Consider the following 6,000-nt stretch of genomic DNA (forward strand, 5'->3'; position numbering starts at 1 on the left):
CCAAAACTCATGTTAAAATGTAATTGTCAATGTAACGGGATTGGGAGGTGGGGTCTTAAGAGATGATTAGGCCATCAAGGCTCCACTCTCATGGGTGGGTTTAATGTCTTAATAAAAGAGCTTTTAAAAGTGGGTTGTCTCTGTTGGCTCTTTCACCTTCTGCAGTGTGAGAATACAGCCTTTTTCCCTTCTGGAGGATGAAGCAAGTAAGGTGCCATCTTGGAAGAAGAAAATGGTATTACCAGAAACTGAAGCTGTAGGCACCTTAACCTCAGACTTCCCCAGCCTCCAGAATTGAGAGTCAATATATTTTTGTTTGTTGTAAATTACCCAATTTCAAGTATTCTATTATAAATAGGAGCTACAAATGGACTAAGACATCCCACTTATATGAATTGGTGTCATTACCATATCTAAATTCCCCCATCGTATTAGTATTAGGTCTATTTCTGGACTTTATGTGTAAATGTTTGACTGTTTATTGCCTGGAACCTAATTATTGGAGGACTTCCCCCACACCCATGCCATATGCCATCACTCTTCTTTTTCAGAATTTTGCTAATTATTACATGTTTATTTTTCTTTTCTTTTCTTTTTCTTTTTTTTTTTTTTTTGAGACTGAATCTTGCTCTATCGCCCTGGCTGGAGTGCAGTGGCATGGTCTTGGCTGCAACCTCCGAGATCATGATACACTGCAACCTCTGCCTCCCAGATTCAAGAAATTCTCCAGCCTCAGCCTCCTGAGTAGCTGGGATTACAGGCATGTGTCACCATGCCCAGCTAATTTTTTTTGTATTTTTAGTAGAGGCAGGGTTTCACCATGTTGGCCAGGCTAGTCTCAAACTCCTGACCTCAAGTGATCCGCTTGTCTTGGCCTCCCAAACTGCTGGGATTATAGGCGTGAGCCACTGTGCCCGGCCCTATTTATAATCAGTTTGTCTAGTTTTTAAAGTCTATTAGTATTTTAATCAGTGATAACTATTTTAAAATTTCTTTTATTATTAATGAGATTGGATATTTTTGCTTCTATGTACCAATTATATTCCTTCATGAATTCTGTGTTCCTATCCTTTGTCCATTTCCTTATTAGAATTTTACATTCCTCTTATTGATCCTCAAAACTCTTCATATTTAAGAATACCAGAATATTGTTTGAAATGTTTCTTATAAATATTTTCCCTAGTTAATTTTGTTTTCAGTGCTTTTTGAAGTCTTAAAATAAATAATAAATGTCCATGTTGTGTGTGCATGGAGGTAGAGGCGTGAAAGTTAACCTTGTTTTCTTGTGTGGTTTCATTTGCTCTTTTATTTTTTCTTAATTTTTGTGGGTACATAGTAAAAGTATATATTTATGGGTGTATATATTTATATACATGAGATATTTGGATACAGGTGTGCAATGCATTATAATTACGTCAGGGTAAATGCAGTATGCATCACATCAAAGATTTATCCTTTGTGTTACAAACAATTCAGTTATACTCTTTTTAGTTATTTTAAAATGTACAATTAAATTATTTTTGACTACAGTCACCCTATTTGCTAGCAAATACTAAATCTTATTTATTCTTTCTTTGCTGGGAGCCTTTTTGTTGTCATTTTCAGCTCTCTACAAAAGGAGGAAGGGAGACTTTTTATTACAGCTTCGATCTCATTACTTGGTATTGGTCTGTTCAGCTTTTGGATTTCTTTATGGTTCAATCTCGGCAGATTGTATGTGTCTAGCAATTTAACCATTTCATCTAGATTTTCCAATTTTTTAGCTTCTAGTTTCTTATAGTAGCCACTAATGATCCTTTGAGTGTCTGTGGCATCAACTGTAATGTCCTTTTTCATCTCTGATTTTATGTATTTGAGTCTTCTCTCCTTTTTTATTAGTTGGTCTCACTAATGGTTTGTCAATTTGTTTATGTACTCGAAAAAACAACTTTTTGTTTCACTGATCTTGTTTTTTTTTTTTTTAATTTCCATTTCATTTATTTCTGCTCTGATTTTTATTATTTTATTTCATCTCTTACTAGGAGGTTTGGTTTGCTCTTGCTTTTCTAGCTCTGTAAAATGCATTGTTAGGCTGCTTATTTGAGTGTTTTTTTCCTTTTTGATTTAGGCATGTATAGCTATAGACTTCCCTGTTGATATTGCTTTCACTGTATTGCATAGGTCTTTGGTTTGTTGTGTTTCTATTATCATTTGTTTCAATAAATTTTTCAATTTCCTTTTTAATGCCTTCTTTGACCCACTGGCCATTCAAGAGCATATTATTCAATTTCTGTGTGTTTGCATAGTTTCCAAAATTCCTCTTTTATTAATTTCTAGTTTTATTCCATTGTGGTCAGAGAAGATGCTTGATATAATTTCATTTTTTTGAAAGTTCTAGTACTTGTTTTGTGGCTTAACATCTGGTCTATGCTTGAGAATGATCCATGTACTAAGGCGAATAATGTGTATTCTGCAGCTGTTAGATGAAATGTTCTGTAAATCTCTATTAGATCCATTTGGACTGCAGTAGACATTAAATCCAATGTTTCTTTATTTTCTGTCTAGATGATCTCTGCAATGCTGAAAGTAGGGTGTTGAAGTCTCCAGCTATTATTGTTTTGGAGTCTATCTCTTTCTTTTGCCCTAATAATATTTGCTTTATATATCTGGGTGCTCCAGTGTTAGGTGTATACATAGTTATAGTTGTTATATATTCTTGCTGAATTAACCTCTTTATTATTACATAGTGACCTTCTTTGTTGCTTCTCGTTTTTGTCTTGAAATCTATTTTGTCGGATGTAAGTATAGCCACTCCTGCTCTTTTTTGGTTTCCATTAGCATTAAGTATCATTTTTTTCCCCTTTATTTTCAGTCTGTGTGTCTTTGTTGGTGAAGTGTGTGTCTTGTAGGCAACAGATTCATTTGGTCTTATTTTGTATCCATTCAGCAACTCTGTCTTTTGATTGGCGAGTTTAGTCCATTTACATTCAATGTTATTATTAATAAGTAAGGACTTACTCCTGCCATTTTGTTGTTTGTTTCCTGGCTCCTCTGTGGTCTTCTCTTTATTTTTTTTCCAACCTACCTTCTTTTTATGAAGGTGTTTTTTTCTGATGGTATGCTTTAATTTCTTGCTTTTTATTTTTGCGTATCTGTTGTATGTTTATAAATTTGAGGTTATCGTGAGGCTTGCAAATACCATCTTATAACTCATTTTTTAATCTGATAACACTGTTTGCATAAACAAACAAGTAGAAAGAAAACTAATAAAAACTCTACACCTTAACTTTGTCCTCCCACTTTTTGACTTTTGGTCATTTTTATTTATATCTTATTGTACTGTCTGGGTCTTGGCAAGTTGTAGTTATTACTTTTGATAGGTTCATCTTACAGTCTTTTTACTTGAGTGGTTTACACACCATAGTTACAGTGTTATAACATTCCGTGCTTCTCTGTGTACTTCCTATTACCAGTGAGTTTTACACCTTCAGATGATTTCTTATTGCTCATTAACATCCCTTTCTTTCAGATTGAAGAACTCCCTTTAGCATTTCTTCTAGGAAAGGTCTAGTGTTGATGAAATCCCTCGGCTTTTGCCTGCCTAGAAAAGTAGTTATTTTTCCTTCATATTTGATATGGATATACTATTGTGTATATCCATATATACAAAATTTTTGTATAAACTGGATATACTATTCTAGGGTAAAGAACTTTTTTTCCATCAACACTTTAAATATGTCATATCACTCTCTCCTGGCCTGTAAGGTTTCCACTGAAAAGTCTGCTGCCAGAATATTGGAGCTCCATTGTATGTTGTTTCTTTTCTCTTGCTGTAGGAGTTTGATTATTAAATGTCTTGAGGTAGACTTCTCAGGTTAAATCTGCTTGGTGTTCTATAACCTTTTTGTGCTTGGATATTAATTTCTTTCTCTAGGTTTGGGAACTCCTCTTTTATTATCCCTTTGAATAAATTTTCTATCCCTATCTCTATCTCTATCCTCTCTTTAAGGCCAATAACTCTTATATTTGCCCCTTTGAGGCTATTTTCTAGAACCTGTAGGCATTCTTCATTTTTAAAAAATTCTTCTATTTTTTGTCTTCTCTGTCTATGTATTTTTAAATAGCCTGTTTTCAAGCTCAATAATTTTTCTTCTGTTTGATCAATTCTGCTATTAAGATTGTCTGATACATTCTTCAGTATGTCAGTTGCATTTTTCAACTCCAGAATTTCCTTTGAGTCTTTTTAATTATTTTTAAAATTTATCTGATAGAATTCTTAATTACTTCTCAGTGTTACCTTGAATTTTTTTTTTTTTTTTCATTTCCTCAGCTATTTTGAATTCTCTGTCTGAAAAGTCACATATTTCTGTTTTTCCATGATTGGTCCCTGGTGCCTTAATTAGTTCATTTGGTAAGATCGAGTTTCCTGGATTTTTTTGATGCTTGTGGATGTTTGTCTGTGTCTGTGCATTGAAGAGTTAAGTTCTTATTGTAGTCTTCACAGGCGGGGCTTGTTTGTTCCCATCTCTCTTGGGAAGGCTTTCCAAGTATTCAAAAGGACTTGGGTATTGTGATCTAAGCTATATCTGCATAAGGGCCACCCCAAGCCCAGTAACACTGTAGTTATTTCAGACTCATAGAGGTACTACCTTCGTGGTCTTAGATAAGATTCAAAACAATTCTCTAGATTACCAGGCAGAGACACTTGTTCTCTTCCCTTACTTTCTCCCAAACAGGGTCTCTCTCTCTCTCTCTCTGTGCTGAGCCACCTGGAGCTGGGAATGGGGTGACAGAAGCACTCTTGAGACCGCCACCATTGGGACTATGCTTGGTCAGACCTGAAGTCAGCGCAGCATTGGATCTTGCCCAAGGCCCTCTGTAGCCACTATCAGGCTAATGTCCATGTTTGTTCAAGGCTCTAGGGCTTTATAATCAGCAGATGGCAAAGCCAGCCAGGCTTGTGTCCTTCCCTTCAGGGCAGTGAGTTTCCTCAGACTCCAGGCAGGTCCAGAGACGCCATCCAGGCGCTGGGGACTGTTCAAACACCTTAGAAACCTATGTGGTGTTTTGTCGTCCTGTGGCTGGCACTCAAACCATGAGACAGTCCTTCCTACTTTGCCTCCACTTTCCACAGGCACAGGAGCCTCACCCCATTGCCACCACCATTACAGAACCGTGAGGAGTACTGCAAGGCTACCGCCAATATTCACATAAGTCCCAAGATCTCTTCAGTCAGCTTGTAGTGAATGCTGCCAGTCGTGGGATTCACCCTTCAGGGCAGTGGGCTCCTGTCTGGCCCAGGGTAGGTCCAGAAATGCTGTCCAAGAGCTAAGGCCTAGAATCTGGAACCCCAAGAGCCTGCTTGGTGTTCTATCCCCCTGTGGTTGAGCTGGTATCTGAGGTACAAGACAATGTCTTCCCTCATCTTTTCTCAAGCAGGAGAAGTCTCTCACCATAGCCACCACAGCTGGAAATATGTTGGGTGTCACCTAAAGCTAGCATGTCTCAGAGTGTCACCCAAGGCCTGTGGTGTGATGTCCATGTGTCACTGCTGGTTATTTAGGGCCCAAGGGCTCATTAGTCAATAGGTGATATGTCCTGCCTGAACTGCCTGCTTCCTTTCAAGGCAGTAGGTTCCTTCTGGGCCTAGAGTATGCTTAGAAATGTCTTCTGGGAGCTAGGGCCTGGAATGGGGGCCTTGTGACTCTGACTGGCGCCCTACCATACTGTGACTAAGCTGGTATCCAAGATTCAAGGCAAAGTTCTCTTTACTGTTCCTCTCTCTTCCCTCTTCTCTCCTCAAGCATAAGGAAGGGGTCTCTTTTGGACCTGCGATCTGTGCTGCCTGGGGCTGGGGGAGGGGTGGTGCCAGCACTCCCTTACCTGCCCTGGCTTGTGTCTCAGTAGGTTGCATGACTCTGAAGGCCACTGACTCTGAGCCCAGCTCAGCACTAGGACTTGCCTAAGACTTGCAGTCCTTGTGGCCTGAACTGCCTTTCATGTTTAGTAAGGGCCCAGAGC

This window comes from Macaca mulatta, chromosome 14 (assembly GCF_049350105.2).
Source record: "Macaca mulatta isolate MMU2019108-1 chromosome 14, T2T-MMU8v2.0, whole genome shotgun sequence".
Lineage (NCBI taxonomy): Eukaryota > Metazoa > Chordata > Mammalia > Primates > Cercopithecidae > Macaca > Macaca mulatta.